The sequence below is a fragment of the Triplophysa dalaica genome, chromosome 6 (genome assembly GCF_015846415.1).
Source record: "Triplophysa dalaica isolate WHDGS20190420 chromosome 6, ASM1584641v1, whole genome shotgun sequence".
In the NCBI taxonomy this organism is placed as follows: domain Eukaryota; kingdom Metazoa; phylum Chordata; class Actinopteri; order Cypriniformes; family Nemacheilidae; genus Triplophysa; species Triplophysa dalaica.
In genome coordinates, this window is record NC_079547.1 from 13,411,422 (window position 1) to 13,433,948 (window position 22,527).

At 43.0% G+C, this 22,527-nt stretch overlaps 17 non-coding genes across 17 annotated transcripts; 4 read left to right on the forward strand and 13 right to left on the reverse strand.

Moving 5' to 3' along the window:
- Nucleotides 1-495: 495 nt before the first annotated feature.
- Nucleotides 496-567, reverse strand: trnap-cgg (transfer RNA proline (anticodon CGG)). The gene has a single exon. It is a non-coding gene; the product is annotated as a tRNA-Pro (tRNA).
- Nucleotides 568-1,150: 583 nt separating this feature from the next.
- trnaa-ugc (transfer RNA alanine (anticodon UGC)) lies at nucleotides 1,151-1,222 on the forward strand. Its single transcript has one exon. It is a non-coding gene; the product is annotated as a tRNA-Ala (tRNA).
- A 1,757-nt stretch (nucleotides 1,223-2,979) lies between these two features.
- trnap-cgg (transfer RNA proline (anticodon CGG)) lies at nucleotides 2,980-3,051 on the reverse strand. Its single transcript has one exon. It is a non-coding gene; the product is annotated as a tRNA-Pro (tRNA).
- A 1,844-nt stretch (nucleotides 3,052-4,895) lies between these two features.
- trnaa-ugc (transfer RNA alanine (anticodon UGC)) lies at nucleotides 4,896-4,967 on the forward strand. The gene has a single exon. It is a non-coding gene; the product is annotated as a tRNA-Ala (tRNA).
- A 1,757-nt stretch (nucleotides 4,968-6,724) lies between these two features.
- On the reverse strand, nucleotides 6,725-6,796 carry trnap-cgg (transfer RNA proline (anticodon CGG)). The gene has a single exon. It is a non-coding gene; the product is annotated as a tRNA-Pro (tRNA).
- A 1,188-nt stretch (nucleotides 6,797-7,984) lies between these two features.
- trnap-cgg (transfer RNA proline (anticodon CGG)) lies at nucleotides 7,985-8,056 on the reverse strand. The gene has a single exon. It is a non-coding gene; the product is annotated as a tRNA-Pro (tRNA).
- A 1,187-nt stretch (nucleotides 8,057-9,243) lies between these two features.
- Nucleotides 9,244-9,315, reverse strand: trnap-cgg (transfer RNA proline (anticodon CGG)). Its single transcript has one exon. It is a non-coding gene; the product is annotated as a tRNA-Pro (tRNA).
- Nucleotides 9,316-10,502: 1,187 nt separating this feature from the next.
- On the reverse strand, nucleotides 10,503-10,575 carry trnap-cgg (transfer RNA proline (anticodon CGG)). Its single transcript has one exon. It is a non-coding gene; the product is annotated as a tRNA-Pro (tRNA).
- A 583-nt stretch (nucleotides 10,576-11,158) lies between these two features.
- Nucleotides 11,159-11,230, forward strand: trnaa-ugc (transfer RNA alanine (anticodon UGC)). Its single transcript has one exon. It is a non-coding gene; the product is annotated as a tRNA-Ala (tRNA).
- Nucleotides 11,231-12,988: 1,758 nt separating this feature from the next.
- Nucleotides 12,989-13,060, reverse strand: trnap-cgg (transfer RNA proline (anticodon CGG)). Its single transcript has one exon. It is a non-coding gene; the product is annotated as a tRNA-Pro (tRNA).
- A 1,187-nt stretch (nucleotides 13,061-14,247) lies between these two features.
- On the reverse strand, nucleotides 14,248-14,319 carry trnap-cgg (transfer RNA proline (anticodon CGG)). Its single transcript has one exon. It is a non-coding gene; the product is annotated as a tRNA-Pro (tRNA).
- Nucleotides 14,320-15,505: 1,186 nt separating this feature from the next.
- trnap-cgg (transfer RNA proline (anticodon CGG)) lies at nucleotides 15,506-15,578 on the reverse strand. Its single transcript has one exon. It is a non-coding gene; the product is annotated as a tRNA-Pro (tRNA).
- Nucleotides 15,579-16,161: 583 nt separating this feature from the next.
- trnaa-ugc (transfer RNA alanine (anticodon UGC)) lies at nucleotides 16,162-16,233 on the forward strand. The gene has a single exon. It is a non-coding gene; the product is annotated as a tRNA-Ala (tRNA).
- A 1,758-nt stretch (nucleotides 16,234-17,991) lies between these two features.
- On the reverse strand, nucleotides 17,992-18,063 carry trnap-cgg (transfer RNA proline (anticodon CGG)). The gene has a single exon. It is a non-coding gene; the product is annotated as a tRNA-Pro (tRNA).
- Nucleotides 18,064-19,250: 1,187 nt separating this feature from the next.
- On the reverse strand, nucleotides 19,251-19,322 carry trnap-cgg (transfer RNA proline (anticodon CGG)). Its single transcript has one exon. It is a non-coding gene; the product is annotated as a tRNA-Pro (tRNA).
- A 1,188-nt stretch (nucleotides 19,323-20,510) lies between these two features.
- trnap-cgg (transfer RNA proline (anticodon CGG)) lies at nucleotides 20,511-20,582 on the reverse strand. Its single transcript has one exon. It is a non-coding gene; the product is annotated as a tRNA-Pro (tRNA).
- Nucleotides 20,583-21,770: 1,188 nt separating this feature from the next.
- Nucleotides 21,771-21,842, reverse strand: trnap-cgg (transfer RNA proline (anticodon CGG)). Its single transcript has one exon. It is a non-coding gene; the product is annotated as a tRNA-Pro (tRNA).
- Nucleotides 21,843-22,527: the final 685 nt, after the last annotated feature.

Genomic DNA, 22,527 nt, shown 5'->3' on the forward strand with positions numbered 1-22,527 from the left:
CTCTAACTGAACCCAGCTTGCATTGACATATCGAGCAATGTATCCGTAGACCTTTGGTCTACCATGACTATAAAAAATCCCGTCAAACCCAGCTACACGGAGATGAATCTCAGTGGGAGTTTTGCATGTATGAGTCTCTGTTTTTTTTCCATCATCTCCGAGTGCTTTCTTGTTGTAAGCAAAGTCTTCCAGCTTCGTTAAACACACTTACAACAAGTAAGTCGTATGGATGCAGGCAGCAGAGCTCGTTTGGGATTTAATCCCGGGACCCCTCGCATCCAAAACACCGGTCAAAGATATAAGAAAAACAACTTGTTCTTAGTACCGGAAAAAGCTCCCATGTGGATTGCATAGTGCACGAAGTAGAGAAATGGGACACACTTTGTGGATTATTACAATGACTCTATGTGTTGTCTTGCAGATACAACCAATCTTTCGAGAAACCTCCTGGAGGATCATACACTGCCAATCAAGAACTATGATTCAATGACAGGAGGGCTCGTCCAGGATTTGAACCCGGGACCTCTCGCACCCGAAGCGAGAATCATACCCCTAGACCAACGAGCCACGTTAAGCAGACGGCAAAGACAGCTGGCTCGACGTGATCGCTTGAGAAAACCTATTTCTTTGCACCGGAAGATGCTCCCATGTGGAACGTGTAGTGAACGAAGTAGAGAGACTACGAACGTGAAATTTATTCTGAACTATCAGAGTCGTTGTGAAGCGCCTGCCGAAACGTTGACGGATGATAAAGAAGTAAATTATCTTTGACAGCAATGAGCATCGTTCAATATTCGCCTTTCACACATTTCACAGACAAAGCTTAAGCCTAGTTTTCTCCTAAAATACATTGATTGGGCCGTCTCAATTGAAAAAAGCTTGCCCCGACGAATCTGGCAACATTTCCCTGAAACTTTTGTTTCTCATTTCTTTCTGAAACCAGACTTTTACACAGAGGTACTTTCGTGTTGGATTAGAATTCAATATTCCCCTTTCACAAATTTCAAAGACAAAGCATAAGCCCAGTTGCAGACTAAATTACACCGATTGGGCCGTGTTAACTAAAAAACACTTGCTCTGACCTATCTAGCCACATCTGCTCAATCCCCAGGTTTTCCATTCGTTTATCAAACACAGTCACTGGCAGTTTGGGGATGTAGCTCAGTGGTAGAGCGCATGCTTTGCATGTATGAGGTCCTGGGTTCAATACCCAGCATCTCCAGTTGCTTTCTTGTCGTGAGCAAAGATGAACAGCTTCGCATTGAGCTTTTGACCTAGAATGAATGTCAACATACATCGATCACGCAACCAGTGGTAGACTGCATGTGTCAGCCTACGGCTGTGTTTTCATTTAGGTTTCGCGAAGCAGCCAAATAGAGCACAGGTCTTTGTGGGATTTTTGAGGTCCTTTGCTCCATGCCCAGCATCTACAAACGTTTTATTTTTGTAAGCAAAGTTGAGCAGCTGCCTTGGCGACTCTTGAACTAAGTGTCTTACAGTATTTCCCTTTTGGCTTGGTTTCACAGACAAGGTTTAAACCTACTTCCTGACTAAAGTGCATTGGTTGATTGATCTGTCTTGATTCAAAACAGCTTGCTCCGACCAATCTAGCAACCGTGGCCCAATATGTGTGTTTTCCATGACAAACACGCTTGTGCCATCTCAAACGTGTGGAGATGTAGCTTAGTGGTAGAGCGCATGCTTCGCATGTGTGAGGGCTTGGGATCAATCATCAGCATCTCCACGTTGTTTCCTGTATGGAGGTTAAGCAGCTGCATTGCTGATCCTTAGCGTCTGACAATACTTCCCTGGAGCCCAGATTCACAAGGTAAGGCTTGCGACTGAATGTATTGTTTGGGCCCTCTAATCGAAAATAGCTTTTCTCTGTCACACGAGCAGTGCTTCCCTAAGCCTTTGATCGTCCGGGGTTAAATCACAGGATCTCCAACACGTTACCTATATTTTTTTAAAACACGCAGATCCATTGTTGATTATCGAACTGATTTTCGTTCAATATTCGCCTTTCACTCATTTCACAGACAAAGCTTAAGCCTAGTTTTCGACTGAAATACATCGAGTGGGCCATCTCAATTTAAAAAAAGCTTGCCCCGATGAATCTGACAACATCCCCCTGAAACTTTTGTTTTTCAATTATTTCTGAAAATAGACTTTTACACAGAGGCACTTTCATGTTGGATTAGAAAAGAGCGATGCACAAACGATTGCGATCAAATTTTAAGCACAAAGTTCCCTTGAATGTCTTTGTATGCTTCAGTTTTAGGATTTGTACTCTCAGTAATGACTAAAGTGTTTAAATACGTTCGTTAGCAGGGGGTATTCAGAGACTTTTGTACACATAACGAATTATACAGTACTGCCCTATGGGGTGGTTTCACAACGCAAGGCTAAAGCCAAGTATCAGACTCAAATAAATTAGTTGGGCTCTCTAACTGAACCCAGCTTGCATTGACATATCGAGCAATGTATCCGTAGACCTTTGGTCTACCATGACTATAAAAAAACTCGTCAAACCCAGCTACACGGAGATGAATCTCAGTGGGAGTTTTGCATGTATGAGTCTCTGTTTTTTTTCCATCATCTCCGAGTGCTTTCTTGTTGTAAGCAAAGTCTTCCAGCTTCGTTAAACACACTTACAACAAGTAAGTCGTATGGATGCAGGCAGCAGAGCTCGTTTGGGATTTAATCCCGGGACCCCTCGCATCCAAAGCAAGACTCATATCCCTAGACCAACGAGCCACGAAGTCAAACACCGGTCAAAGAGATTAGAAAAACAACTTGTTCTTAGTACCGGAAAAAGCTCCCATGTGGATTGCATAGTGCACGAAGTAGAGAAATGGGACACACTTTGTGGATTATTACAATGACTCTATGTGTTGTCTTGCAGATACAACCAATCTTTCGAGAAACCTCCTGGAGGATCATACACTGCCAATCAAGAACTATGATTCAATGACAGGAGGGCTCGTCCGGGATTTGAACCCGGGACCTCTCGCACCCGAAGCGAGAATCATACCCCTAGACCAACGAGCCACATTAAGCAGACGACAAAAAAAGCTGGCTCGACGTGATCGCTTGAGAACACCTATTTCTTTGCACCGGAAGATGCTCCCATGTGGAACGTGTAGTGAACGAAGTAGAGAGACTACGAACGTGAAATTTATTCTGAACTATCAGAGTCGTTGTGAAGCGCCTGCCGAAACGTTGACGGATGATAAAGAAGTATATTATCTTTGACAGCAATGAGCATCGTTCAATATTCGCCTTTCACACATTTCACAGACAAAGCTTAAGCCTAGTTTTGTCCTAAAATACATTGATTGGGCCGTCTCAATTGAAAAAAGCTTGCCCCGACGAATCTGGCAACATTTCCCTGAAACTTTTGTTTTTCATTTCTTTCTGAAACCAGACTTTTTCACAGAGGTACTTTCGTGTTGGATTAGAAAAGAGCGATGCACAAACGATTGCGATCAAATTTTAAGCACAAAGTTCCCTTGAATGTCTTTGTATGCTTCAGTTTTAGGATTTGTACTCTCAGTAATGACTAAAGTGTTTAAATACGTTCGTTAGCAGGGGGTATTCAGAGACTTTTGTACACATAACGAATTATACAGTACTGCCCTATGGGGTGGTTTCACAACGCAAGGCTAAAGCCAAGTATCAGACTCAAATAAATTAGTTGGGCTCTCTAACTGAACCCAGCTTGCATTGACATATCGAGCAATGTGTCCGTAGACCTTTGGTCTACCATGACTATAAAAAATCCCGTCAAACCCAGCTACACGGAGATGAATCTCAGTGGGAGTTTTGCATGTATGAGTCTCTGTTTTTTTTCCCTCATCTCCGAGTGCTTTCTTGTTGTAAGCAAAGTCTTCCAGCTTCGTTAAACACACTTACAACAAGTAAGTTGTATGGATGCAGGCTGCAGAGCTCGTTTTGGATTTAATCCCGGGACCTTTCGCATCCAAAGCTAGACTTCAACTCCCTAGACCAACGAGCCACGAAGTCAAACACCGGTCAAAGAGATTAGAAAAACAACTTGTTCTTAGTACCGGAAAAAGCTCCCATGTGGATTGCATAGTGCACGAAGTAGAGAAATGGGACACACTTTGTGGATTATTACAATGACTCTATGTGTTGTTTTGCAGATACAACCAATCTTTCGAGAAACCTCCTGGAGGATCATACACTGCCAATCAAGAACTATGATTCAATGACAGGAGGGTTCGTCCAGGATTTGAACCCGAGACCTCTCGCACCCGAAGCAAGAATCATACCCCTAGACCAACGAGCCACGTTAAGAAAACGGCAAAGACAGCTGGCTGGGCGTGATCGCTTGAGAACACCTATTTCTTTGCACCGGAAGACGCTCCCATGTGGAACGTGTAGTGAACGAAGTAGAGAGACTACGAACGTGAAATTTATTCTGAACTATCAGAGTCGTTGTGAAGCGCCTGCCGAAACGTTGACGGATGATAAAGAAGTAAATTATCTTTGACAGCAATGAGCATCGTTCAATATTCGCCTTTCACACATTTCACAGACAAAGCTTAAGCCTAGTTTTCTCCTAAAATACATTGATTGGGCCGTCTCAATTGAAAAAAGCTTGCCCCGACGAATCTGGCAACATTTCCCTGAAACTTTTGTTTCTCATTTCTTTCTGAAACCAGACTTTTACACAGAGGTACTTTCGTGTTGGATTAGAATTCAATATTCCCCTTTCACAAATTTCAAAGACAAAGCATAAGCCCAGTTGCAGACTAAATTACACCGATTGGGCCGTGTTAACTAAAAAACACTTGCTCTGACCTATCTAGCCACATCTGCTCAATCCCCAGGTTTTCCATTCGTTTATCAAACACAGTCACTGGCAGTTTGGGGATGTAGCTCAGTGGTAGAGCGCATGCTTTGCATGTATGAGGTCCTGGGTTCAATACCCAGCATCTCCAGTTGCTTTCTTGTCGTGAGCAAAGATGAACAGCTTCGCATTGAGCTTTTGACCTAGAATGAATGTCAACATACATCGATCACGCAACCAGTGGTAGACTGCATGTGTCAGCCTACGGCTGTGTTTTCATTTAGGTTTCGCGAAGCAGCCAAATAGAGCACAGGTCTTTGTGGGATTTTTGAGGTCCTTTGCTCCATGCCCAGCATCTACAAACGTTTTATTTTTGTAAGCAAAGTTGAGCAGCTGCCTTGGCGACTCTTGAACTAAGTGTCTTACAGTATTTCCCTTTTGGCTTGGTTTCACAGACAAGGTTTAAACCTACTTCCTGACTAAAGTGCATTGGTTGATTGATCTGTCTTGATTCAAAACAGCTTGCTCCGACCAATCTAGCAACCGTGGCCCAATATGTGTGTTTTCCATGACAAACACGCTTGTGCCATCTCAAACGTGTGGAGATGTAGCTTAGTGGTAGAGCGCATGCTTCGCATGTGTGAGGGCTTGGGATCAATCATCAGCATCTCCACGTTGTTTCCTGTATGGAGGTTAAGCAGCTGCATTGCTGATCCTTAGCGTCTGACAATACTTCCCTGGAGCCCAGATTCACAAGGTAAGGCTTGCGACTGAATGTATTGTTTGGGCCCTCTAATCGAAAATAGCTTTTCTCTGTCACACGAGCAGTGCTTCCCTAAGCCTTTGATCGTCCGGGGTTAAATCCCAGGATCTCCAACACGTTACCTATATTTTTTTAAAACACGCAGATCCATTGTTGATTATCGAACTGATTTTCGTTCAATATTCGCCTTTCACTCATTTCACAGACAAAGCTTAAGCCTAGTTTTCGACTGAAATACATCGAGTGGGCCATCTCAATTTAAAAAAAGCTTGCCGCGATGAATCTGACAACATCCCCCTGAAACTTTTGTTTTTCAATTATTTCTGAAAATAGACTTTTACACAGAGGCACTTTCATGTTGGATTAGAAAAGAGCGATGCACAAACGATTGCGATCAAATTTTAAGCACAAAGTTCCCTTGAATGTCTTTGTATGCTTCAGTTTTAGGATTTGTACTCTCAGTAATGACTAAAGTGTTTAAATACGTTCGTTAGCAGGGGGTATTCAGAGACTTTTGTACACATAACGAATTATACAGTACTGCCCTATGGGGTGGTTTCACAACGCAAGGCTAAAGCCAAGTATCAGACTCAAATAAATTAGTTGGGCTCTCTAACTGAACCCAGCTTGCATTGACATATCGAGCAATGTATCCGTAGACCTTTGGTCTACCATGACTATAAAAAAACTCGTCAAACCCAGCTACACGGAGATGAATCTCAGTGGGAGTTTTGCATGTATGAGTCTCTGTTTTTTTTCCATCATCTCCGAGTGCTTTCTTGTTGTAAGCAAAGTCTTCCAGCTTCGTTAAACACACTTACAACAAGTAAGTCGTATGGATGCAGGCAGCAGAGCTCGTTTGGGATTTAATCCCGGGACCCCTCGCATCCAAAGCAAGACTCATATCCCTAGACCAACGAGCCACGAAGTCAAACACCGGTCAAAGAGATTAGAAAAACAACTTGTTCTTAGTACCGGAAAAAGCTCCCATGTGGATTGCATAGTGCACGAAGTAGAGAAATGGGACACACTTTGTGGATTATTACAATGACTCTATGTGTTGTCTTGCAGATACAACCAATCTTTCGAGAAACCTCCTGGAGGATCATACACTGCCAATCAAGAACTATGATTCAATGACAGGAGGGCTCGTCCGGGATTTGAACCCGGGACCTCTCGCACCCGAAGCGAGAATCATACCCCTAGACCAACGAGCCACGTTAAGCAGACGGCAAAGACAGCTGGCTCGACGTGATCGCTTGAGAACACCTATTTCTTTGCACCGGAAGATGCTCCCATGTGGAACGTGTAGTGAACGAAGTAGAGAGACTACGAACGTGAAATTTATTCTGAACTATCAGAGTCGTTGTGAAGCGCCTGCCGAAACGTTGACGGATGATAAAGAAGTATATTATCTTTGACAGCAATGAGCATCGTTCAATATTCGCCTTTCACACATTTCACAGACAAAGCTTAAGCCTAGTTTTCTCCTAAAATACATTGATTGGGCCGTCTCAATTGAAAAAAGCTTGCCCCGACGAATCTGGCAACATTTCCCTGAAACTTTTGTTTTTCATTTCTTTCTGAAACCAGACTTTTACACAGAGGTACTTTCGTGTTGGATTAGAAAAGAGCGATGCACAAACGATTGCGATCAAATTTTAAGCACAAAGTTCCCTTGAATGTCTTTGTATGCTTCAGTTTTAGGATTTGTACTCTCAGTAATGACAAAAGTGTTGAAATACGTTCGTTAGCAGGGGGTATTCAGAGACTTTTGTACACATAACGAATTATACAGTACTGCCCTATGGGGTGGTTTCACAACGCAAGGCTAAAGCCAAGTATCAGACTCAAATAAATTAGTTGGGCTCTCTAACTGAACCCAGCTTGCATTGACATATCGAGCAATGTATCCGTAGACCTTTGGTCTACCATGACTATAAAAAATCCCGTCAAACCCAGCTACACGGAGATGAATCTCAGTGGGAGTTTTGCATGTATGAGTCTCTGTTTTTTTTCCATCATCTCCGAGTGCTTTCTTGTTGTAAGCAAAGTCTTCCAGCTTCGTTAAACACACTTACAACAAGTAAGTCGTATGGATGCAGGCAGCAGAGCTCGTTTGGGATTTAATCCCGGGACCCCTCGCATCCAAAGCAAGACTCATATCCCTAGACCAACGAGCCTGGAAGTCAAACACCGGTCAAAGAGATTAGAAAAACAACTTGTTCTTAGTACCGGAAAAAGCTCCCATGTGGATTGCATAGTGCACGAAGTAGAGAAATGGGACACACTTTGTGGATTATTACAATGACTCTATGTGTTGTCTTGCAGATACAACCAATCTTTCGAGAAACCTCCTGGAGGATCATACACTGCCAATCAAGAACTATGATTCAATGACAGGAGGGCTCGTCCGGGATTTGAACCCGGGACTTCTCGCACCCGAAGCGAGAATCATACCCCTAGACCAACGAGCCACGTTAAGCAGACGGCAAAGACAGCTGGCTCGAGGTGATCGCTTGAGAACACCTATTTCTTTGCACCGGAAGATGCTCCCATGTGGAACGTGAAGTGAACGAAGTAGAGAGACTACGAACGTGAAATTTATTCTGAACTATGAGAGTCGTTGTGAAGCGCCTGCCGAAACGTTGACGGATGATAAAGAAGTATATTATCTTTGACAGCAATGAGCATCGTTCAATATTCGCCTTTCACACATTTCACAGACAAAGCTTAAGCCTAGTTTTCTCCTAAAATACATTGATTGGGCCGTCTCAATTGAAAAAAGCTTGCCCCGACGAATCTGGCAACATTTCCCTGAAACTTTTGTTTTTCATTTCTTTCTGAAACCAGACTTTTACACAGAGGTACTTTCGTGTTGGATTAGAAAAGAGCGATGCACAAACGATTGCGATCAAATTTTAAGCACAAAGTTCCCTTGAATGTCTTTGTATGCTTCAGTTTTAGGATTTGTACTCTCAGTAATGACTAAAGTGTTTAAATACGTTCGTTAGCAGGGGGTATTCAGAGACTTTTGTACACATAACGAATTATACAGTACTGCCCTATGGGGTGGTTTCACAACGCAAGGCTAAAGCCAAGTATCAGACTCAAATAAATTAGTTGGGCTCTCTAACTGAACCCAGCTTGCATTGACATATCGAGCAATGTATCCGTAGACCTTTGGTCTACCATGACTATAAAAAATCCCGTCAAACCCAGCTACACGGAGATGAATCTCAGTGGGAGTTTTGCATGTATGAGTCTCTGTTTTTTTCCATCATCTCCGAGTGCTTTCTTGTTGTAAGTAAAGTCTTCCAGCTTCGTTAAACACACTTACAACAAGTAAGTTGTATGGATGCAGGCTGCAGAGCTCGTTTTGGATTTAATCCCGGGACCTTTCGCATCCAAAGCTAGACTCAACTCCCTAGACCAACGAGCCACGAAGTCAAACACCGGTCAAAGAGATTAGAAAAACAACTTGTTCTTAGTACCGGAAAAAGCTCCCATGTGGATTGCATAGTGCACGAAGTAGAGAAATGGGACACACTTTATGGATTATTACAATGACTCTATGTGTTGTCTTGCAGATACAACCAATCTTTCGAGAAACCTCCTGGAGGATCATACACTGCCAATCAAGAACTATGATTCAATGACAGGAGGGCTCGTCCGGGATTTGAACCCGGGACCTCTCGCACCCGAAGCGAGAATCATACCCCTAGACCAACGAGCCACGTTAAGCAGACGGCAAAGACAGCTGGCTCGACGTGATCGCTTGAGAACACCTATTTCTTTGCACCGGAAGATGCTCCCATGTGGAATGTGTAGTGAACGAAGTAGAGAGACTACGAACGTGAAATTTATTCTGAACTATCAGAGTCGTTGTGAAGCGCCTGCCGAAACGTTGACGGATGATAAAGAAGTATATTATCTTTGACAGCAATGAGCATCGTTCAATATTCGCCTTTCACACATTTCACAGACAAAGCTTAAGCCTAGTTTTGTCCTAAAATACATTGATTGGGCCGTCTCAATTGAAAAAAGCTTGCCCCGACGAATCTGGCAACATTTCCCTGAAACTTTTGTTTTTCATTTCTTTCTGAAACCAGACTTTTACACAGAGGTACTTTCGTGTTGGATTAGAAAAGAGCGATGCACAAACGATTGCGATCAAATTTTAAGCACAAAGTTCCCTTGAATGTCTTTGTATGCTTCAGTTTTAGGATTTGTACTCTCAGTAATGACTAAAGTGTTTAAATACGTTCGTTAGCAGGGGGTATTCAGAGACTTTTGTACACATAACGAATTATACAGTACTGCCCTATGGGGTGGTTTCACAACGCAAGGCTAAAGCCAAGTATCAGACTCAAATAAATTAGTTGGGCTCTCTAACTGAACCCAGCTTGCATTGACATATCGAGCAATGTATCCGTAGACCTTTAATCTACCATGACTATAAAAAATCCCGTCAAACCCAGCTACACGGAGATGAATCTCAGTGGGAGTTTTGCATGTATGAGTCTCTGTTTTTTTTCCATCATCTCCGAGTGCTTTCTTGTTGTAAGCAAAGTCTTCCAGCTTCGTTAAACACACTTACAACAAGTAAGTTGTATGGATGCAGGCAGCAGAGCTCGTTTGGGATTTAATCCCGGGACCCCTCGCATCCAAAGCAAGACTCATATCCCTAGACCAACGAGCCACGAAGTCAAACACCGGTCAAAGAGATAAGAAAAACAACTTGTTCTTAGTACCGGAAAAAGCTCCCATGTGGATTGCATAGTGCACGAAGTAGAGAAATGGGACACACTTTGTGGATTATTACAATGACTCTATGTGTTGTCTTGCAGATACAACCAATCTTTCGAGAAACCTCCTGGAGGATCATACACTGCCAATCAAGAACTATGATTCAATGACAGGAGGTCTCGTCCGGGATTTGAACCCGGGACCTCTCGCACCCGAAGCGAGAATCATACCCCTAGACCAACGAGCCACGTTAAGCAGAAGGCAAAGACAGCTGGCTCGACGTGATCGCTTGAGAACACCTATTTCTTTGCACCGGAAGATGCTCCCATGTGGAACGTGTAGTGAACGAAGTAGAGAGACTACGAACGTGAAATTTATTCTGAACTATCAGAGTCGTTGTGAAGCGCCTGCCGAAACGTTGACGGATGATAAAGAAGTATATTATCTTTGACAGCAATGAGCATCGTTCAATATTCGCCTTTCACACATTTCACAGACAAAGCTTAAGCCTAGTTTTCTCCTAAAATACATTGATTGGGCCGTCTCAATTGAAAAAAGCTTGCCCCGACGAATCTGGCAACATTTCCCTGAAACTTTTGTTTCTCATTTCTTTCTGAAACCAGACTTTAACACAGAGGTACTTTCGTGTTGGATTAGAATTCAATATTCCCCTTTCACAAATTTCAAAGACAAAGCATAAGCCCAGTTGCAGACTAAATTACACCGATTGGGCCGTGTTAACTAAAAAACACTTGCTCTGACCTATCTAGCCACATCTGCTCAATCCCCAGGTTTTCCATTCGTTTATCAAACACAGTCACTGGCAGTTTGGGGATGTAGCTCAGTGGTAGAGCGCATGCTTTGCATGTATGAGGTCCTGGGTTCAATACCCAGCATCTCCAGCTGCTTTCATGTCGTGAGCAAAGTTGAACAGCTTCGCATTGAGCTTTTGACCTAGAATGAATGTCAACATACATCGATCACGCAACCAGTGGTAGACTGCATGTGTCAGCCTACGGCGGTATTTTCATTTAGGTTTCGCGAAGCAGCCAAATAGAGCACAGCTCTTTGTGGGATTTTTGAGGTCCTTTGCTCCATGCCCAGCATCTACAAACGTTTTATTTTTGTAAGCAAAGTTGAGCAGCTGCCTTGGCGACTCTTGAACTAAGTGTCTTACAGTATTTCCCTTTTGGCTTGGTTTCACAGACAAGGTTTAAACCTACTTCCTGACTAAAGTGCATTGGTTGATTGATCTGTCTTGATTTCAAAACAGCTTGCTCCGACCAATCTAGCAACCGTGGCCCAATATGTGTGTTTTCCATGACAAACACGCTTGTGCCATCTCAAACGTGTGGAGATGTAGCTTAGTGGTAGAGCGCATGCTTCGCATGTGTGAGGGCTTGGGATCAATCATCAGCATCTCCACGTTGTTTCCTGTATGGAGGTTAAGCAGCTGCATTGCTGATCCTTAGCGTCTGACAATACTTCCCTGGAGCCCAGATTCACAAGGTAAGGCTTGCGACTGAATGTATTGTTTGGGCCCTCTAATCGAAAATAGCTTTTCTCTGTCACACGAGCAGTGCTTCCCTAAGCCTTTGATCGTCCGGGGTTAAATCCCAGGATCTCCAAGACGTTACTTATATTTTTTTAAAACACGCAGATCCATTGTTGATTATCGAACTGATTTTCGTTCAATATTCGCCTTTCACTCATTTCACAGACAAAGCTTAAGCCTAGTTTTCGACTGAAATACATCGAGTGGGCCATCTCAATTTAAAAAAAGCTTGCCCCGATGAATCTGACAACATCCCCCTGAAACTTTTGTTTTTCAATTATTTCTGAAAATAGACTTTGACACAGAGGCACTTTCATGTTGGATTAGAAAAGAGCGATGCACAAATGATTGCGATCAAATTTTAAGCACAAAGTTCCCTTGAATGTCTTTGTATGCTTCAGTTTTAGGATTTGTACTCTCAGTAATGACTAAAGTGTTTAAATACGTTCGTTAGCAGGGGGTATTCAGAGACTTTTGTACACATAACGAATTATACAGTACTGCCCTATGGGGTGGTTTCACAACGCAAGGCTAAAGCCAAGTATCAGACTCAAATAAATTAGTTGGGCTCTCTAACTGAACCCAGCTTGCATTGACATATCGAGCAATGTATCCGTAGACCTTTGGTCTACCATGACTATAAAAAATCCCGTCAAACCCAGCTACACGGAGATGAATCTCAGTGGGAGTTTTGCATGTATGAGTCTCTGTTTTTTTTCCATCATCTCCGAGTGCTTTCTTGTTGTAAGCAAAGTCTTCCAGCTTCGTTAAACACACTTACAACAAGTAAGTCGTATGGATGCAGGCAGCAGAGCTCGTTTGGGATTTAATCCCGGGACCCCTCGCATCCAAAGCAAGACTCATATCCCTAGACCAACGAGCCACGAAGTCAAACACCGGTCAAAGAGATTAGAAAAACAACTTGTTCTTAGTACCGGAAAAAGCTCCCATGTGGATTGCATAGAGCACGAAGTAGAGAAATGGGACACACTTTGTGGATTATTACAATGACTCTATGTGTTGTCTTGCAGATACAACCAATCTTTCGAGAAACCTCCTGGAGGATCATACACTGCCAATCAAGAACTATGATTCAATGACAGGAGGGCTCGTCCGGGATTTGAACCCGGGACTTCTCGCACCCGAAGCGAGAATCATACCCCTAGACCAACGAGCCACGTTAAGCAGACGGCAAAGACAGCTGGCTCGACGTGATCGCTTGAGAACACCTATTTCTTTGCACCGGAAGATGCTCCCATGTGGAACGTGAAGTGAACGAAGTAGAGAGACTACGAACGTGAAATTTATTCTGTACTATCAGAGTCGTTGTGAAGCGCCTGCCGAAACGTTGACGGATGATAAAGAAGTATATTATCTTTGACAGCAATGAGCATCGTTCAATATTCGCCTTTCACACATTTCACAGACAAAGCTTAAGCCTAGTTTTCTCCTAAAATACATTGATTGGGCCGTCTCAATTGAAAAAAGCTTGCCCCGACGAATCTGGCAACATTTCCCTGAAACTTTTGTTTTTCATTTCTTTCTGAAACCAGACTTTTACACAGAGGTACTTTCGTGTTGGATTAGAAAAGAGCGATGCACAAACGATTGCGATCAAATTTTAAGCACAAAGTTCCCTTGAATGTCTTTGTATGCTTCAGTTTTAGGATTTGTACTCTCAGTAATGACTAAAGTGTTTAAATACGTTCGTTAGCAGGGGGTATTCAGAGACTTTTGTACACATAACGAATTATACAGTACTGCCCTATGGTGTGGTTTCACAACGCAAGGCTAAAGCCAAGTATCAGACTCAAATAAATTAGTTGGGCTCTCTAACTGAACCCAGCTTGCATTGACATATCGAGCAATGTATCCGTAGACCTTTGGTCTACCATGACTATAAAAAATCCCGTCAAACCCAGCTACACGGAGATGAATCTCAGTGGGAGTTTTGCATGTATGAGTCTCTGTTTTTTTCCATCATCTCCGAGTGCTTTCTTGTTGTAAGCAAAGTCTTCCAGCTTCGTTAAACACACTTACAACAAGTAAGTTGTATGGATGCAGGCTGCAGAGCTCGTTTTGGATTTAATCCCGGGACCTTTCGCATCCAAAGCTAGACTCAACTCCCTAGACCAACGAGCCACGAAGTCAAACACCGGTCAAAGAGATTAGAAAAACAACTTGTTCTTAGTACCGGAAAAAGCTCCCATGTGGATTGCATAGTGCACGAAGTAGAGAAATGGGACACACTTTGTGGATTATTACAATGACTCTATGTGTTGTCTTGCAGATACAACCAATCTTTCGAGAAACCTCCTGGAGGATCATACACTGCCAATCAAGAACTATGATTCAATGACAGGAGGGCTCGTCCGGGATTTGAACCCGGGACTTCTCGCACCCGAAGCGAGAATCATACCCCTAGACCAACGAGCCACGTTAAGCAGACGGCAAAGACAGCTGGCTCGACGTGATCGCTTGAGAACACCTATTTCTTTGCACCGGAAGATGCTCCCATGTGGAACGTGAAGTGAACGAAGTAGAGAGACTACGAACGTGAAATTTATTCTGAACTATCAGAGTCGTTGTGAAGCGCCTGCCGAAACGTTGACGGATGATAAAGAAGTATATTATCTTTGACAGCAATGAGCATCGTTCAATATTCGCCTTTCACACATTTCACAGACAAAGCTTAAGCCTAGTTTTCTCCTAAAATACATTGATTGGGCCGTCTCAATTGAAAAAAGCTTGCCCCGACGAATCTGGCAACATTTCCCTGAAACTTTTGTTTTTCATTTCTTTCTGAAACCAGACTTTTACACAGAGGTACTTTCGTGTTGGATTAGAAAAGAGCGATGCACAAACGATTGCGATCAAATTTTAAGCACAAAGTTCCCTTGAATGTCTTTGTATGCTTCAGTTTTAGGATTTGTACTCTCAGTAATGACTAAAGTGTTTAAATACGTTCGTTAGCAGGGGGTATTCAGAGACTTTTGTACACATAACGAATTATACAGTACTGCCCTATGGTGTGGTTTCACAACGCAAGGCTAAAGCCAAGTATCAGACTCAAATAAATTAGTTGGGCTCTCTAACTGAACCCAGCTTGCATTGACATATCGAGCAATGTATCCGTAGACCTTTGGTCTACCATGACTATAAAAAATCCCGTCAAACCCAGCTACACGGAGATGAATCTCAGTGGGAGTTTTGCATGTATGAGTCTCTGTTTTTTTCCATCATCTCCGAGTGCTTTCTTGTTGTAAGCAAAGTCTTCCAGCTTCGTTAAACACACTTACAACAAGTAAGTTGTATGGATGCAGGCTGCAGAGCTCGTTTTGGATTTAATCCCGGGACCTTTCGCATCCAAAGCTAGACTCAACTCCCTAGACCAACGAGCCACGAAGTCAAACACCGGTCAAAGAGATTAGAAAAACAACTTGTTCTTAGTACCGGAAAAAGCTCCCATGTGGATTGCATAGTGCACGAAGTAGAGAAATGGGACACACTTTGTGGATTATTACAATGACTCTATGTGTTGTCTTGCAGATACAACCAATCTTTCGAGAAACCTCCTGGAGGATCATACACTGCCAATCAAGAACTATGATTCAATGACAGGAGGTCTCGTCCGGGATTTGAACCCGGGACCTCTCGCACCCGAAGCGAGAATCATACCCCTAGACCAACGAGCCACGTTAAGCAGAAGGCAAAGACAGCTGGCTCGACGTGATCGCTTGAGAACACCTATTTCTTTGCACCGGAAGATGCTCCCATGTGGAACGTGTAGTGAACGAAGTAGAGAGACTACGAACGTGAAATTTATTCTGAACTATCAGAGTCGTTGTGAAGCGCCTGCCGAAACGTTGACGGATGATAAAGAAGTATATTATCTTTGACAGCAATGAGCATCGTTCAATATTCGCCTTTCACACATTTCACAGACAAAGCTTAAGCCTAGTTTTCTCCTAAAATACATTGATTGGGCCGTCTCAATTGAAAAAAGCTTGCCCCGACGAATCTGGCAACATTTCCCTGAAACTTTTGTTTCTCATTTCTTTCTGAAACCAGACTTTAACACAGGGGTACTTTCGTGTTGGATTAGAATTCAATATTCCCCTTTCACAAATTTCAAAGACAAAGCATAAGCCCAGTTGCAGACTAAATTACACCGATTGGGCCGTGTTAACTAAAAAACACTTGCTCTGACCTATCTAGCCACATCTGCTCAATCCCCAGGTTTTCCATTCGTTTATCAAACACAGTCACTGGCAGTTTGGGGATGTAGCTCAGTGGTAGAGCGCATGCTTTGCATGTATGAGGTCCTGGGTTCAATACCCAGCATCTCCAGCTGCTTTCATGTCGTGAGCAAAGTTGAACAGCTTCGCATTGAGCTTTTGACCTAGAATGAATGTCAACATACATCGATCACGCAACCAGTGGTAGACTGCATGTGTCAGCCTACGGCGGTATTTTCATTTAGGTTTCGCGAAGCAGCCAAATAGAGCACAGCTCTTTGTGGGATTTTTGAGGTCCTTTGCTCCATGCCCAGCATCTACAAACGTTTTATTTTTGTAAGCAAAGTTGAGCAGCTGCCTTGGCGACTCTTGAACTAAGTGTCTTACAGTATTTCCCTTTTGGCTTGGTTTCACAGACAAGGTTTAAACCTACTTCCTGACTAAAGTGCATTGGTTGATTGATCTGTCTTGATTTCAAAACAGCTTGCTCCGACCAATCTAGCAACCGTGGCCCAATATGTGTGTTTTCCATGACAAACACGCTTGTGCCATCTCAAACGTGTGGAGATGTAGCTTAGTGGTAGAGCGCATGCTTCGCATGTGTGAGGGCTTGGGATCAATCATCAGCATCTCCACGTTGTTTCCTGTATGGAGGTTAAGCAGCTGCATTGCTGATCCTTAGCGTCTGACAATACTTCCCTGGAGCCCAGATTCACAAGGTAAGGCTTGCGACTGAATGTATTGTTTGGGCCCTCTAATCGAAAATAGCTTTTCTCTGTCACACGAGCAGTGCTTCCCTAAGCCTTTGATCGTCCGGGGTTAAATCCCAGGATCTCCAAGACGTTACTTATATTTTTTTAAAACACGCAGATCCATTGTTGATTATCGAACTGATTTTCGTTCAATATTCGCCTTTCACTCATTTCACAGACAAAGCTTAAGCCTAGTTTTCGACTGAAATACATCGAGTGGGCCATCTCAATTTAAAAAAAGCTTGCCCCGATGAATCTGACAACATCCCCCTGAAACTTTTGTTTTTCAATTATTTCTGAAAATAGACTTTGACACAGAGGCACTTTCATGTTGGATTAGAAAAGAGCGATGAACAAATGATTGCGATCAAATTTTAAGCACAAAGTTCCCTTGAATGTCTTTGTATGCTTCAGTTTTAGGATTTGTACTCTCAGTAATGACTAAAGTGTTTAAATACGTTCGTTAGCAGGGGGTATTCAGAGACTTTTGTACACATAACGAATTATACAGTACTGCCCTATGGGGTGGTTTCACAACGCAAGGCTAAAGCCAAGTATCAGACTCAAATAAATTAGTTGGGCTCTCTAACTGAACCCAGCTTGCATTGACATATCGAGCAATGTATCCGTAGACCTTTGGTCTACCATGACTATAAAAAATCCCGTCAAACCCAGCTACACGGAGATGAATCTCAGTGGGAGTTTTGCATGTATGAGTCTCTGTTTTTTTTCCATCATCTCCGAGTGCTTTCTTGTTGTAAGCAAAGTCTTCCAGCTTCGTTAAACACACTTACAACAAGTAAGTCGTATGGATGCAGGCAGCAGAGCTCGTTTGGGATTTAATCCCGGGACCCCTCGCATCCAAAGCAAGACTCATATCCCTAGACCAACGAGCCACGAAGTCAAACACCGGTCAAAGAGATTAGAAAAACAACTTGTTCTTAGTACCGGAAAAAGCTCCCATGTGGATTGCATAGTGCACGAAGTAGAGAAATGGGACACACTTTGTGGATTATTACAATGACTCTATGTGTTGTCTTGCAGATACAACCAATCTTTCGAGAAACCTCCTGGAGGATCATACACTGCCAATCAAGAACTATGATTCAATGACAGGAGGGCTCGTCCGGGATTTGAACCCGGGACTTCTCGCACCCGAAGCGAGAATCATACCCCTAGACCAACGAGCCACGTTAAGCAGACGGCAAAGACAGCTGGCTCGACGTGATCGCTTGAGAACACCTATTTCTTTGCACCGGAAGATGCTCCCATGTGGAACGTGAAGTGAACGAAGTAGAGAGACTACGAACGTGAAATTTATTCTGAACTATCAGAGTCGTTGTGAAGCGCCTGCCGAAACGTTGACGGATGATAAAGAAGTATATTATCTTTGACAGCAATGAGCATCGTTCAATATTCGCCTTTCACACATTTCACAGACAAAGCTTAAGCCTAGTTTTCTCCTAAAATACATTGATTGGGCCGTCTCAATTGAAAAAAGCTTGCCCCGACGAATCTGGCAACATTTCCCTGAAACTTTTGTTTTTCATTTCTTTCTGAAACCAGACTTTTACACAGAGGTACTTTCGTGTTGGATTAGAAAAGAGCGATGCACAAACGATTGCGATCAAATTTTAAGCACAAAGTTCCCTTGAATGTCTTTGTATGCTTCAGTTTTAGGATTTGTACTCTCAGTAATGACTAAAGTGTTTAAATACGTTCGTTAGCAGGGGGTATTCAGAGACTTTTGTACACATAACGAATTATACAGTACTGCCCTATGGGGTGGTTTCACAACGCAAGGCTAAAGCCAAGTATCAGACTCAAATAAATTAGTTGGGCTCTCTAACTGAACCCAGCTTGCATTGACATATCGAGCAATGTATCCGTAGACCTTTGGTCTACCATGACTATAAAAAATCCCGTCAAACCCAGCTACACGGAGATGAATCTCAGTGGGAGTTTTGCATGTATGAGTCTCTGTTTTTTTCCATCATCTCCGAGTGCTTTCTTGTTGTAAGCAAAGTCTTCCAGCTTCGTTAAACACACTTACAACAAGTAAGTTGTATGGATGCAGGCTGCAGAGCTCGTTTTGGATTTAATCCCGGGACCTTTCGCATCCAAAGCTAGACTCAACTCCCTAGACCAACGAGCCACGAAGTCAAACACCGGTCAAAGAGATTAGAAAAACAACTTGTTCTTAGTACCGGAAAAAGCTCCCATGTGGATTGCATAGTGCACGAAGTAGAGAAATGGGACACACTTTATGGATTATTACAATGACTCTATGTGTTGTCTTGCAGATACAACCAATCTTTCGAGAAACCTCCTGGAGGATCATACACTGCCAATCAAGAACTATGATTCAATGACAGGAGGGCTCGTCCGGGATTTGAACCCGGGACCTCTCGCACCCGAAGCGAGAATCATACCCCTAGACCAACGAGCCACGTTAAGCAGACGGCAAAGACAGCTGGCTCGACGTAATCGCTTGAGAACACCTATTTCTTTGCACCGGAAGATGCTCCCATGTGGAACGTGAAGTGAACGAAGTAGAGAGACTACGAACGTGAAATTTATTCTGAACTATCAGAGTCGTTGTGAAGCGCCTGCCGAAACGTTGACGGATGATAAAGAAGTATATTATCTTTGACAGCAATGAGCATCGTTCAATATTCGCCTTTCACACATTTCACAGACAAAGCTTAAGCCTAGTTTTCTCCTAAAATACATTGATTGGGCCGTCTCAATTAAAAAAAGCTTGCCCCGACGAATCTGGCAACATTTCCCTGAAACTTTTGTTTTTCATTTCTTTCTGAAACCAGACTTTTACACAGAGGTACTTTCGTGTTGGATTAGAAAAGAGCGATGCACAAACGATTGCGATCAAATTTTAAGCACAAAGTTCCCTTGAATGTCTTTGTATGCTTCAGTTTTAGGATTTGTACTCTCAGTAATGACTAAAGTGTTTAAATACGTTCGTTAGCAGGGGGTATTCAGAGACTTTTGTACACATAACGAATTATACAGTACTGCCCTATGGGGTGGTTTCACAACGCAAGGCTAAAGCCAAGTATCAGACTCAAATAAATTAGTTGGGCTCTCTAACTGAACCCAACTTGCATTGACATATCGAGCAATGTATCCGTAGACCTTTGGTCTACCATTACTATAAAAAATCCCGTCAAACCCGGCTACACGGAGATGAATCTCAGTGGGAGTTTTGCATGTATGAGTCTCTGTTTTTTTTCCATCATCTCCGAGTGCTTTCTTGTTGTAAGCAAAGTCTTCCAGCTTCGTTAAACACACTTACAACAAGTAAATTGTATGGATGCAGAATGCAGAGCTCGTTTTGGATTTAATCCCGGGACCTTTCGCATCCAAAGCTAGACTCAACTCCCTAGACCAACGAGCCACGAAGTCAAACACCGGTCAAAGAGATTAGAAAAACAACTTGTTCTTAGTACCGGAAAAAGCTCCCATGTGGATTGCATACTGCACGAAGTAGAGAAATGGGACACACTTTGTGGATTATTACAATGACTCTATGTGTTGTCTTGCAGATACAACCAATCTTTCGAGAAACCTTCTGGAGGATCATACACTGCCAATCAAGAACTATGATTCAATGACAGGAGGGCTCGTCCGGGATTTGAACCCGGGACCTCTCGCACCCGAAGCGAGAATCATACCCCTAGACCAACGAGCCACATTAAGCAGACGACAAAAAAAGCTGGCTCGACGTGATCGCTTGAGAACACCTATTTCTTTGCACCGGAAGATGCTCCCATGTGGAACGTGTAGTGAACGAAGTAGAGAGACTACGAACGTGAAAATTATTCTGAACTATCAGAGTCGTTGTGAAGCGCCTACCGAAACGTTGACGGATGATAAAGAAGTATATTATCTTTGACAGCAATGAGCATCGTTCAATATTCGCCTTTCACACATTTCACAGACAAAGCTTAAGCCTAGTTTTCTCCTAAAATACATTGATTGGGCCGTCTCAATTGAAAAAAGCTTGCCCCGACGAATCTGGCAACATTTCCCTGAAACTTTTGTTTTTCATTTCTTTCTGAAACCAGACTTTTACACAGAGGTACTTTCGTGTTGGATTAGAAAAGAGCGATGCACAAACGATTGCGATCAAATTTTAAGCACAAAGTTCCCTTGAATGTCTTTGTATGCTTCAGTTTTAGGATTTGTACTCTCAGTAATGACTAAAGTGTTTAAATACGTTCGTTAGCAGGGGATATTCAGAGACTTTTGTACACATAACGAATTATACAGTACTGCCCTATGGGGTGGTTTCACAACGCAAGGCTAAAGCCAAGTATCAGACTCAAATAAATTAGTTGGGCTCTCTAACTGAACCCAGCTTGCATTGACATATCGAGCAATGTATCCGTAGACCTTTGGTCTACCATGACTATAAAAAATCCCGTCAAACCCAGCTACACGGAGATGAATCTCAGTGGGAGTTTTGCATGTATGAGTCTCTGTTTTTTTTCCATCATCTCCGAGTGCTTTCTTGTTGTAAGCAAAGTCTTCCAGCTTCGTTAAACACACTTACAACAAGTAAGTTGTATGGATGCAGGCAGCAGAGCTCGTTTGGGATTTAATCCCGGGACCCCTCGCATCCAAAGCAAGACTCATATCCCTAGACCAACGAGCCACGAAGTCAAACACCGGTCAAAGAGATAAGAAAAACAACTTGTTCTTAGTACCGGAAAAAGCTCCCATGAGGATTGCATAGTGCACGAAGTAGAGAAATGGGACACACTTTGTGGATTATTACAATGACTCTATGTGTTGTCTTGCAGATACAACCAATCTTTCGAGAAACCTCCTGGAGGATCATACACTGCCAATCAAGAACTATGATTCAATGACAGGAGGGCTCGTCCGGGATTTGAACCCGGGACCTCTCGCACCCGAAGCGAGAATCATACCCCTAGACCAACGAGCCACGTTAAGCAGACGGCAAAGACAGCTGGCTCGACGTGATCGCTTGAGAACACCTATTTCTTTGCACCGGAAGATGCTCCCATGTGGAACGTGTAGTGAACGAAGTAGAGAGACTACGAACGTGAAATTTATTCTGAACTATCAGAGTCGTTGTGAAGCGCCTGCCGAAACGTTGACGGATGATAAAGAAGTATATTATCTTTGACAGCAATGAGCATCGTTCAATATTCGCCTTTCACACATTTCACAGACAAAGCTTAAGCCTAGTTTTCTCCTAAAATACATTGATTGGGCCGTCTCAATTGAAAAAAGCTTGCCCCGACGAATCTGGCAACATTTCCCTGAAACTTTTGTTTCTCATTTCTTTCTGAAACCAGACTTTTACACAGAGGTACTTTCGTGTTGGATTAGAATTCAATATTCCCCTTTCACAAATTTCAAAGACAAAGCATAAGCCCAGTTGCAGACTAAATTACACCGATTGGGCCGTGTTAACTAAAAAACACTTGCTCTGACCTATCTAGCCACATCTGCTCAATCCCCAGGTTTTCCATTCGTTTATCAAACACAGTCACTGGCAGTTTGGGGATGTAGCTCAGTGGTAGAGCGTATGTATGAGGTCCTGGGTTCAATCCCCAGAATCTCCAGTTGCTTTCTTTTCGTGAGCAAAGTTGAACAGCTTCGCA